The sequence below is a fragment of the Pristiophorus japonicus genome, unplaced genomic scaffold (assembly GCF_044704955.1).
Source record: "Pristiophorus japonicus isolate sPriJap1 unplaced genomic scaffold, sPriJap1.hap1 HAP1_SCAFFOLD_70, whole genome shotgun sequence".
Classification (NCBI taxonomy): Eukaryota; Metazoa; Chordata; class Chondrichthyes; family Pristiophoridae; genus Pristiophorus; species Pristiophorus japonicus.
Genome location: NW_027254613.1, coordinates 1,486,962 through 1,499,422, shown reverse-complemented (window position 1 = coordinate 1,499,422; position 12,461 = coordinate 1,486,962). Strand labels below are relative to the sequence as shown.

Sequence of the window (12,461 nt, the reverse complement as noted above, 5' to 3'; positions counted from 1 at the left end):
TGCTGAAAGTGGAGATGTTTCCGCAGTGTAATGGTTAACACCTTCTAGTTTTTTGAGTTCATGCTCAACTTTCTCCTTGAGTGCATATGTTACGGAACGGGGCTTGTCGTAAACCAATCTAGCGTCCTTCTGTACCCTGACACTCGCCATGAAGCCTTGGATCGGACTGTCCGTTTCGCAGAACACCTTTGGATACTTCTTGACAACCTCATCCGTTGATGAAAATCTCGCTTCCACACAGAAAATCTGACTACAATCCAGCTTCATTAAGCTTAATCAATTTCTTCCTTGTAAGGCAGACTTGTCTGTTTTCATTACTATTCGAGGCAAGTTCTGAAATTAATCTTTATATTTCACCGATTGGTACAGTGATATGACCAACCACAGTAATTTACTCTCCCGAGTAGCCTGGCAGCTCTATCTTGGGTTTCTCCAGTTGGAAATCACGCAATTTGTCGCGGTACAGTGACTCCGGTATTACACTCACGGATGCACCCGTGTCAATTTCCATTGGTATCTTGAATCCAGCAACATCTATGTGGATTTAAATGTTTTACGAATCACTGTCCGTTAAACTCGTGCTCCTGATGATGTGTAACTTAACATCTCCTCGTCCTGATGTTGGTCTTCCATACTATGAAGTCTCTTGGGATTTCGATTCAGAGCTTTGAAGCTGGACTCATAGCTTTAACAACAGGTTTACCCTTCAGGCGGCATGCCTTCGTAAGATGCCCAGTCTTTCTGTCGAAGAAAGACTCTGTCTTCACGTGTGGACAACTTTGAGCAATGTGTTGTCCGTGGCACCCACAGCATGACTTCGACGCTCTGGTAGAATTTCCAGTTTCTGAGGCTTTGGGCTCCCTGGTAATACCTTCAAATGCTCTGATAATGACTCCACGAGACAATGTGTCGTTCTTTAACTGCAGTGACCTGAGTCCTTTATTGATAACCTTTATTGGTGGCCTGCCTTTTATACTAGGCCAGGCACACCTGTGCAGGTAAGCTACAAGTCTCCCACTGCAGTGCCCTCTGGTGGCACACCTTGTAATAGTACAAGCTGTAACCATGTAGAACACATGACAGGTGTCACTGCGGAACCGTTTCTCTCACTCAAAGTTAGACGCACTACCGTGGGCGCCACGAGGTCTAGGTAGGTAGCCATTGATCTTCAGGTTCATATATAAATATATATAAATATATCGACATGCATCGTAACTATTCCCTGGTGGTCGAGGGGTTAAGACCCGGTGCACTAACCTGGTTTGACATGTATCGTAGCTGTTCCCTGGTGGTCGAGGGGTTAAGACCCGGCGCACGAACCTGGTTTAAATCCTCGATCAATTCATCGCATAAAAATAATTGAGGTCTGTGAGACGATTAATAATTGCTGTAATCACCCTGAATACCAATACTTTCTGTGATAGACCGAGCTTGCAGACTATCTGGCTTCTCCTGCACTTGGCCGGGCACGTGTTTGGGGATTAATTTTGTAAACTGGGTGAGTTCGCTGATCGCGGGGAGATGGTAGGAGCTTCTGTGGCCCCACTGTGAGGATGTGGAAGTGAACACGGTGGCTGGGTGATCCGTGACATTTCTGTAAAGGGCAGCGGAGGAGAAGGATTGAGAACATTCAGTGTGGGACAGAAGTTGTTTCAGGTGAGCCAACACATTCCCGATCAGCACAGAGGGAGCTCACTGGTCAGCTCCTCGCTGTGGGGGCTGTTGTACAAGAGGTTTCTGTAGTGTAGTGGTTATCACGTTTGCTTTACACGTGCAAAGTCCCGAGTTCAATCCCCGGCAGAAACATTATATTTAAACTTGCTGTGGATGAACAATCGGAGGCGAGTTTAGTCTCTCTGCAAATGCTGCCTGGCCTGCAGAGATTTCCAGCATTTGCTGTTTTTATTTGCTATTAATTCTCCTGGCAAAAGGGCTCCCTTATTCATTATTTGCTCTTTATTTCACCAATAAATCGATAACTTTGAGTGAGAGAAAATGGATCCACCGGGGACCTTTTGCGTGTGAGGCCAACGTGATATCCGCTACACTGCAGCCCATCAAAGGGCGAGAAACCACTGAATATAAAGGATGAGCTGACAAATATCAGGGGCAGTGCAGTCTGGTCAATGTCAAACCCTCCTTTTTTATTCAGCAGTGGCATGAACGGGAGTCAGACGTCACAAAGTTTAATTAAAGACACAAATACAAGTAACACTTGCAAATCTTTTCAGTGTAAAATTCTTTCACTTTATTTGAAATGCTGCTGCGTTGAATCTGAAAATACACACGGTGGGATTTTATCTTGACTGCTGATTGTATTTTGTGTGCACGGTAGGAATAATCGGTGCTGATAAATTTGATAAAAGTTGCCCCAGATTCGTGGTGTCATCGGCAATGAACACTTTCAACCAGAAAGCTAAAATACATTGAGTAAAATGGGTTAACATGCAAAAGAACATAAGATCATGAGAAATAGGAGCAGGAGTGGGCCATACGGCCCCTCGAGCCTGCTCCACCATTTAATACAATCATGGCTGATTTGATAATGGAATCAGGTCCATTTCCCTGCCCGCTCCCCAAAGCACAGGCCAAATGATTGAAGTATGGAGTGTCCCTGAGTTAGCATTTGTTTGATTGTGTAAAGAAGGTGAGGGGTTAATTAATGATGGTTTCCCGTGAAAGCAAGAGAAATGTTTTCGAACAAACCATCCGGTGACTGTCAGCTGAGCGCTGCTTTTGATACCTGGTGGGAATGGGCAGGGATTTTAAAGTCCCTTGTATTGCAGAACCTTCATATAGATGAACATCTCCAGCTCACTGTGTAGGCCTCGTGGTGCAACGGTAGTGTGTCTGACTCCAGATCAACAGGTTGTGTGTTGAAATCATGTTGGGGTATTGCTCTTTTGGATATTGTTCTTCCAGAATTAATATTTCCTTTGCTGTTTGGCAATAACCAGACCCTTGCTCCAAGGTCTGTCTGACTGTTTCCCCGGTGTCAGGCAGAGATACGCCTGCAGCCCTCATTTATTTCATGTGACAGGACACAAAAGTTCAAAATCAACCTGCAGGTGGCCACACACAGCGCTGAATAGTCAGGATGGCCGGGCGGTCGAAGGTGCTGTGTTCAGGTCACTGTCTCCTCAACACATGTGTTCAGCTTGAATTCCAATTCTAACAATAATTATCATTAAACGGAAAACATTTGTTTGTCACCACGGCCAACTCCTTCAAAGTGGGATTCAGCTGTTCAGCTGCTCGCTTCACATTTCCGTCTGACCTGGTGCTGGAGTTTGTTAAAGAGAGTCAGTGCAGAAGATTCAACCTTTCACCTTATTCCTGAGCACCACCTTCATACCTCAGGCCAGAAAGTCTCAAGCCGTACATTCCTGATCCTAACCACTCGCTGCTAAATGGCCAGCTCCTGTTCCGATGTGTAAAGTCTGGGAAACACGAGATCAATTCCTACCACACTCACAGCCTTACAAAATATAGCACCGTCATTCCATTCTCGTAAAACCAGCTCCTGAAGTATCGGCCAGCTGTGTAGGTTAAAGCGCTGATTATGTTCCTCGCATTGTGTCAATTGCAGTTTTTACGTATTGTAGTGGTTATCACATTCGCTTAACACGTGAAAAGTCCCCGTATCGCAACCGGCCGTGATCATTGATCAATTAAAGATTAGAATAAATGAAATAATTGACATTAATGGTTCAATATTAACAAAGGTGTTTTTTGTTTCTGCTGAATGATTAAAAATAATAAACACCAGAAGTGGCATTTGGACCCTTGTCTTCAAGATAGATTTTGAACTGAACATAGCACCTTCGACCGCTCGGCCATCCTGGCGACTCACTGCTGTGTGTGGCCACCTGCAGATTGATTTGAAATTTTGTGTCCTTTGGCATGAAATAATTGAGGGCAGCAGATGTATCTCTGCCTGACACCGGGGAAACAGTGAGACAGACCTTGGAGCAAGGGTCTGGTTATTGTCAAACAGCAAATGAAATGTTTATTCTGGAAGAAAAATATCCAAAAAATCACTGACCCTAACGTGATTTGAATACGCAACCTTCTGATCAAGAGTCAGACACACTACCGTTGCACCATGAGACCTACACAGTGAAGTGGAGATTTTTGAAGGTTCTGCAATACAAGGGGCTTGAAAATCCCCGTCCATTCCCACCAGGTATCACAAGCAGCGCTCACCGGACAGTCACCGTATGGTTTATTCGAAAACTTTTCTCTTGCTTTCACTGGAAACCATCATTAATTAACCTCTCACCTACTTTTGCACAATCAAACAAATGCTAACTCAGGTACATTCCATACTTCAATCATTTGGCCTGTGCTTTGCATCTCAACTCGAAAACCATATCCCATTTTACTCACTGTATTTTAGCTTTCTGGTTCAAAGTCTTCAGGGATCTGGGGAAACTTTTATCAAATTTAGCAGCACCGGTTTTTCCTATCGTGCACACAAAATAAAATCAGTAGTGAAGATAAAATCCCACCGTGCGTATTTTCAGATTCAATGCTGTCGGATTACAAATAAAGTGAAAGAATTTTACACTGAAAAGATTTGCAAGTGTTACTTGTATTTTTGTCTTTAATTAAACTTTGTGGCGTCTGACTCCCGTTCATGCCACTGCTGAATAAGAAAGGAGGGTTTCACGTTGACCAGCTCATCCTTTATATTCAGTGGTTTCTCACTTTTTGATGGGCTGCAGTGCAGCGGATATCACGTTGGCCTCACACGCAAAAGGGCCCCGGTGGATCCGTTTTCTCTCAGTCAAAGTTATCTATTTATTGAAGTGAAATGAAGAGCAATTCAGGAATAAGGGAGCCCAGGAGAAAAATAGCAAATGCTGGAAATCTCAGCAGGTCAGGCAGCATTTGCCAGGAGACTAAACTCGGGATTGAATCAGGGACCTTCCCAGTGTAAAGCAAACGTGATAACCACTACACTACAGAAACCTCAGGTACAATAACCCCAACAGAGGGGAGTTGACCAGTGAGCTCCGTCTGTGCTGATCGGCATTGTGTGTTGGCTCACCTAAAACAACTTCTGTCCTGCATTGAATGTTCTCAATCCTTCTCCTCCGCTGCCCTTTACAGAAATGTCAGGGATCACCCAGCCACAGTGTTCACTTCCACATCCTCACAGTTGGGCCACAGAGGCTCCGACCTTTCTATCCGCGATCAGCGAACTCACCCAGTTTACAAAATTAAACCCAGAAAACATGCCCGGAAATGGACAGGAGAAGTCAGATAGTCTGTCAGCTCGGTCTGTCACAGAAATATTGGTATTCATGGTGATTACAGCAATTATTAATCGTCTCACAGACCTCAATTATTTTTATGCGATGAATTGATCGAGGATTGAAACCAGGTTAGTCCGCCGGGTCTTAACCGCTCGACCAACAGGGAACTGTTACGATACATGTCGATATATTTAAATATATTTATATGTGACGCTGAATATCAACGGCTACCTACCTGGACCTCGTGCTGCCCACGGTAGTGTGTCTAACTTTGAGTGAGAGAAATTGTTCCACAGTGTGACCCATTTCATCTTTTGTTCCCTTTTAATCACTAGAAACCGAGACAGGGGAATAAATAGAGAAACCAAAGCACAGGGTTATAGACAAGAGGAAGAGAGAAGGGGAAATATACTGTCCGCACCCAGAACTAATGCAGAAACCCCTCTGCTGCGCTCGGGGTGACCGCCCACAGCCTGGATACACTAACGTCCCAACAGCTCATTGACTTTCGGAGTTGGACCGTGCGGTGCTTCAGAAGACAGGTCGAAAAAGCAAAGTCACTGATTCCATCTCATGTGCTCCTCCGATCAAGAATAGCAACACACTAAAAATGTTTCAATAATGGTTGCACCTCATCGCCACGTTCATTAAGCAGTTGGCTCGTTGGTCTAGGGGTATGATTCTCGCTTCGGGGTTATTGCTTGAAATTTGCGAGAGGTCCCGGGTTCAAATCCTGGACGAGCCCTCAGTTTACCCAAGAATTTTGAAATTGCATCAAACTTTTGCAAAGAAGGACTTGCATTTCTACAACACTTTTCAGGAACTCATGACGCCCCAAAGCGCTTTGCATCCGTTGAGTTGTGTTGAAGTGTTGTCGTGTGGGGAAAGATGTGCCCAAATCACCCCACACGAACCGCAACTCGTTGCGAAGGAGTTTGGTGCTAAAAATCAGGTGCCTCAGGGACTTGGACTTTCTATGAATGAGTTCTGCTTGTACCTGCGTTCAAGCTTGTAACAGTAACTGTGCATCCACCTCACGGGACCAGCGTGTAGCGGTTCGTGAGTAGGTGACCAGGTTGATGTGCGCCGCTTTCAATCTTTTAAATTTCACCAAACAAAGAAACGGTGAATCCAACTGTCCCTGTAAGCGACGGATTGAAGGGATCGGTGCTCCAAACAGAGCTGGAACACACGCAGTGCAGGAATAGGGTCCACAACATTAAATGTCAGAGTTATTAAGCAGACAATAATGAAACATACATTTAATAGTATTTACACCCAAACCTTGCGAATGTTAGCTGAATAACTCAAACACGTTGCAGTTTTCAGCTCGGTGTGCAAATTGATGAAATATTAATCGGATTCTAAACTATCTGTTCCAAATGCCACATTTTATATATTTTCCTTACCCCTGCTTCGTGACAATTGAAACTTTTAATAGTATTACCTAACACAACTGCCCAACCTCTGATGGAAGGTCATTAACCTGAAACGTTAACTCTGTTTCTGTCTCCACAGATGCTGCCTGGCCTGCTCAGTGTTTCCAGTATTTACTCTTTTTATTCTCCAAACATTTCATCAGAGTATCACTTCCCTTGTCATCTAACTACGCTCCTTCCTGATATGTAGCCTTGTCCTACAAACCAGGCTCCTTTCTGATTATTGAGGCATTCATTGGAATTATAACTTCTTAATGATAACAATTATGTGAAGTATGTAACTATGTCAATCTTGCCACCAGAGGGCGTGACTGTTGGAGTCCTAATGGTCACCTGCCCACACCTGCAGTGCCAGTTTAAAAGGTTGGCAGCCATGTTGTTCAGGCACTCTGGAGTTGTAATAAAGAAGACTAAGATCACACTAAGTTTAGCTCACAGTACTCAGCCTCTTGGTGTTCTACTTTTCACAACAATTGGCGACGATTAACAGAATACAAACCTTCACACAACCATGGCTGCTGTTGGAATATTAGAGAGATTCATAGAGAGTGAAATAAATGAGGGCAGCAGGCGGATCTCTGGCTGACACATGGGAAACAGGGAGACAGACCTTGGAGCAAAGGGATATGGATGGAGTCGGCAAAACTAGAGGCATCTGATTCAGGAGAGTCGCGGGGCGTGGAAATTCGGGAGTTTAATGACTTTGAAAGGAACATTTTTGTTTTGTGACGTTTTGTTCAGAAAAATGGTTGTGAAAGGAATTTTTTGCAGGAAGGGATGCAGCATTTAACCTTTTGCCTTAGCACTTGTTTCTGGGTGTCAGGATCACATTTCGTTTCAATGTTATTCTTCCAGAAATAATATTTCATTTGCTGTTTGACAATAACCAGACCCTTGCTCCAAGGTCTGTCTCACTCTTTCCCCGGTGTCAGGCAGAGATCTGCCTGCTGCCCTGATTTATTTCATGTGACAGGACACAAAAGTTCAAAATCAACCTGCAGGTGGCGACACACGGCAGTGAATAGTAATGATGGCCGAGTGGTCATGGTGATGTGTTCAGGTCACTATAGATAGTGTTCGAATCCTATTGCAGACATTTCTGATATTGAATCATTCGGCAGAACCCATTTGCTTTGTCACCACCAACTCCTTAAAAGTGCGATTCAGCAGTCCACCTGCTCGTTGAACATTTCATTCTGACCTGGTGCTGAAATTTGTTCATTCTTTTGTAGAACGACAATTATTTATTTTGCCCTGAGCATGTGAGGAACTTTTCTCCCGATCTCATTGGGTTTAATTTTGTTAATCTTGTGCTGAAAGTGGAGATGTTTCCGCAGTGTAACGTTTAACACCTTCTAGTTTTTTGAGTTCATGCTCAACTTTCTCCTTGAGTGCATATGGTACGGAACGAGGCTTGTAGTAAACCAATCTAGCGTCCTTCTGTACCCTGACACTCGCCTTGAAGCCTTGCATCGGACTGTCCGTTTCGCAGAACACCTTTGGATACTTCTTGATAACCTCATCCGTTGATGAAAATCTCGCTTCCACACAGAAAATCTGACTACAATCCAGCTTCAGTGAGCTTAATCAATTTCTTCCTTCTAAGGCAGACTTGTCTCTTTTCACTACTATTCCAGGCAAGTTCTGAAATTAATCTTGATATTTCACCGATCGGTACAGTGATATGACCAACCACAGGAATTTACTCTCCCGAGTAGCCTCGCTGCTCTATCTTGGGTTTCTCCAGTTGGAAATCACGTAATTTGTCGCGGTACAGTGACGCCGGTATGACACTCACGGATGCACCCGTGTCAATTTCCATTGGTATCTTGAATCCAGCAACATCTATGTGGATTTTGATGCTTTCCGAATCACTGTCCGTTAAACTAGTGCTCCTGATGATGTGTAACTCTAACATCTCCTCATCCTGTTGTTGGTCTTCCATACTATGTCGTCTCTTGAGATTTCTACTCATAGCTTTGAACGCTGGACTCATAGCTTTAAGAATAGGTTTACCCTTCAGTCGGCATGCCTTCGCAAGATGCCCAGTCTTTCTGTCGAAGAAACACTCTGCCTTCACGTGTGGAGAACTTTGAGCAATGTGTTGTCCCAGGCACGTACAGCATGACTTCGACGCTTTGGTAGAATTTCCAGTTTCTGAGGCTTTTGTCTCTCTTGTTATACCTTCAAATGCTCTGATAATGACTTACGAGACAATGAGTCATTCTTTAACTGTAGTGACCTGAGTCCTTTATTGATAACCACAGAGTGAGGATCACACCTGGTGGCCTCCCTTTTATACTAGGCCAGGCACACCTGTGCAGGTAAGCTACAAGTCTCCCACTGCAGTGCCCTCTGGTGGCACACCTTGTAATAGTACAAGCAGTAACCATGTCGAACACATGACAGGTGTCACTGTGGAACCGTTTCTCTCACTCAAAGTTAGACGCACTACCGTGGGCGCCACGAGGTCTAGGTTGGTAGCCATTGACATTCAGGTTCATACATAAATATATATAAATGTATCGACATGCATCGTAACTGTTCCCTGGTGGTCGAGGGGTTAAGATCCGGTGCACGAACCTGGTTCGACATGTATCGTAACTGTTCCCTGGTGGTCGAGGGGTTAAGACCCGGCGCACTAACTTGGTTTCAATCCTCGATCAATTCATCGCAGAAAATTAATTGACGTCTGTGAAACGCTTAATAATTGCTGTAATCACCAGGAATACCAATACTCTCTGTGATAGACCGAGATTACAGACTATCTGGCTTCTCCTGCACTTTGCCGGGCACGTGTTTGGGGTTTAATTTTGTAAACTGGGTGAGTTCGCTGATCGCGGGGAGACGGGAGGAGCCTCTGTGGCCCCACTGTGAGGATGTGGAAATGAACACGGTGGCTGGGTGATCCGTGACATTTCTGTAAAGGGCAGCAGAGGAGAAGGATTGAAAACTTTCAGTGTGGGGCAGAATTTGTTTCAGGAGAGCCAACACATTCCCGATCTGCACAGAGGGAGCTCACTGGTCAGCTCCACGCTGTCGGGGACGTTGTACAAGGGGTTTCTGTAGTGTCGTGGTTATCACGTTTGCTTTACACGCAAAAGGTCCCTGGTTCAATCCCAGGCAGAAACATTATGTTTAAACTTGCTGTGGATGAACAATCAGAGGCGAGTTTCGTCTCCCTGCAAATGCTGCCTGACCTGCTGAGATTTCCAGTGTTTGCTATTTATTCTCCTGGCAAAAGGGCTCCCTTATTCATTAATTGCTCTTTATTTCACCAATAAATAGCTAACTTTGAGTGAGAGAAAACGGTTCCACAGGGGACCTTTTGCGTGTCAGGCCAACGTGATATCCGCTACACTGCAGCCCATCAAAGGGGGAGAAACCACTGAATATAAAGGATGAGCTGACAAATATCAGGGGCAGTGCAGTCTGGTCAATGTCGAATCCTCCTTTCTTGTTCAGCAGTGGCATGAACGGGAGTCAGGCGCCACAAAGTTTAATTAAAGACACAAATACAAGTAACACTTGCAAATCTTTTCAGTGTAAAATTCTTTCACTTTATTTGAAATGCTACTGCGTTGAATCTGAAAATACACTCGGTGGGATTTTATCTTCACTACTGATTGTATTTTGTGTGCACGGTAGGAATAATCGGTGCTGATAAATTTGATAAAAGTTGCCCCAGATTCGTGGTGTCATCGGCAATGAACACTTTCAACCAGAAAGCTAAAATACAGTGCGTAAAATGGGTTAACATGCATAAGAACATAAGATCATGAGAAATAGGAGCAGGAGTGGGCCATACGGCCCCTCGAGCCTGCTCCACCATTTAATACAATCATGGCTGATCTGATAATGGACTCAGGTCCACTTCCCTGCCCGCTCCCCAAAGCAGAGGTCAAATGATTGAAGTATGGAGTGTCCCTGAGTTAGCATTTGTTTGATTGTGTAAAGAAGGTGAGGGGTTAATTAATGATGGTTTCCCGTGAAAGCAAGAGAAAAGTTTTCGAACAAACCATCCGGTGACTGTCAGCTGAGCGCTGCTTTTGATACGTGTTGGGAATGGGCGGGGATTTTAAAGCCTCTTGTATTGCAGAACCTTAATATAGACGAACATCTCCAGCTCACAGCGTAGGCCTCGTGGTGCAACGGTAGTGTGTCTGACTCCAGATCCAAAGGCTGTGTGTTCAAATCACGTTAGGATATTGCTCTTTTGGATATTGTTCTTCCAGAATTAATATTTCCTTTGCTGTTTGGCAATAACCAGACCCTTGCTCCAAGGTCTGCCTCACTGTTTCCCCGGTGTCAGGCAGAGATACGCCTGCTGCCCTCATTTATTTCATGTGACAGGACACAAAAGTTCAAAATCAACCTGCAGGTGGCCACACACAGCGCTGAGTCGTCAGGATGGCCGGGCGGTCGAAGGTGCTGTGTTCAGGACACTGTCTCCTCTTCACGTGTGTTCAGCTTGAATTCCATTTCTAACAATTATTATCTTTAAACGGAACACATTTGTTTGACACCACGGCCAACTCCTTCAAAGTGGGATTCAGCAGTTCAGCTGCTCGCTTAACATTTCCGTCTGACCTGGTGCTGGAGTTTGTTAAAGAGAGTCAGTGCAGAAGATTCAACCTTTCACCTTATTCCTGAGCACCACCTTCTTACCTGAGGCCAGAAAGTCTCAAGCCGTGCATTCCTGATCCTAACCACTCGCTGCTAAATGCCCAGCTCCTGTTCCAATGTGCAAAGTCTGGGAAACACGAGATCAATTCCTACCACACTCACTGCCTTCCTAAATACAGCACCGTCATTCTATTCTCGTAAAACCAGCTCCTGAAGTATCGGCCAGCTGTGTAGGTTAAAGCTCTGGTTATGTTCCTCGCATTGTGTCAATTGCAGTGTTTCAGTAGTGTAGTGGTTATCACATTCGTTTAACACGTGAAAACTCCCCGCATCGCAACCCCGCGTAAACATTTTGAACATTGATCAATTAAAGATTAGAGAAAATGAAATAATTAACATGAATGGTTCAATATTTACAAAGTTGGTGTTTGTTTCTGCTTCATGATTAAAAATAATAAACACCAGAAGTGGGATTTGGAACCTTGTCTTCAAGATAGATTTTGAACTGAACACAGCACCTTCGACCACTTGGCCATCCTGACTACTCACTGCTGTGTGTGGCCACCTGCAGATTGATTTTGAAATTTTGTGTCCTGTCACATGAAATAATTGAGGGCAGTAGGCGTATCTCTGCCTGACACATGGGGAAACAGTGAGACAGACCTTGGAGCAAGGGTCTCTTTATTTTCAAACAGCAAATGAAATATTAATTCTGGAAGAACAATATCCAAAAGAACAGTGACCACGACGTGATTTGAACACGTAACCTTCTGATCTGGAGTCAGACGCGCTACCGTTGCGCCACGAGGCCTACACAGTAAGCTGGAGATGTTCGGCTATATGAAGGTTCTGCAATACAAGGGGCTTTAAAATTACTGCCCATTCCCACCAGGTAGCGCAAGCAGCGCTCACCGGACAGTCACCGTATGGTTTTTTTCTTAACCTTTTGTCTTGCTTTCATGGGAAAGCATCATGAATTAACCCCTCACCTTCTTTTGCTCAATCAAACAAATGCTAACTCAGGGACACTCCATACTTCAATCATTTGTCCTTTGTTTTGTGCAATGTATAGAATGACTCGACAGACTTGTTACTGTAAACTCAGTCTACTGTAAATCTGGTTCAACTTTACTTA

The 12,461-nt window shown here is 44.4% G+C and overlaps 4 non-coding genes across 4 annotated transcripts; 3 read left to right on the top strand and 1 right to left on the bottom strand.

Moving 5' to 3' along the window:
- The first annotated feature begins 1,733 nt into the window (after positions 1–1,733).
- Positions 1,734–1,806, top strand: trnav-uac (transfer RNA valine (anticodon UAC)). Its single transcript has one exon. It is a non-coding gene; the product is annotated as a tRNA-Val (tRNA).
- Positions 1,807–5,918: 4,112 nt separating this feature from the next.
- trnap-cgg (transfer RNA proline (anticodon CGG)) lies at positions 5,919–6,006 on the top strand. The gene is given in 2 exon segments: positions 5,919–5,954; positions 5,971–6,006. It is a non-coding gene; the product is annotated as a tRNA-Pro (tRNA).
- Positions 6,007–9,759: 3,753 nt separating this feature from the next.
- trnav-uac (transfer RNA valine (anticodon UAC)) lies at positions 9,760–9,832 on the top strand. The gene has a single exon. It is a non-coding gene; the product is annotated as a tRNA-Val (tRNA).
- Positions 9,833–12,065: 2,233 nt separating this feature from the next.
- On the bottom strand, positions 12,066–12,137 carry trnaw-cca (transfer RNA tryptophan (anticodon CCA)). Its single transcript has one exon. It is a non-coding gene; the product is annotated as a tRNA-Trp (tRNA).
- Between the last annotated feature and the right edge of the window lie 324 nt (positions 12,138–12,461).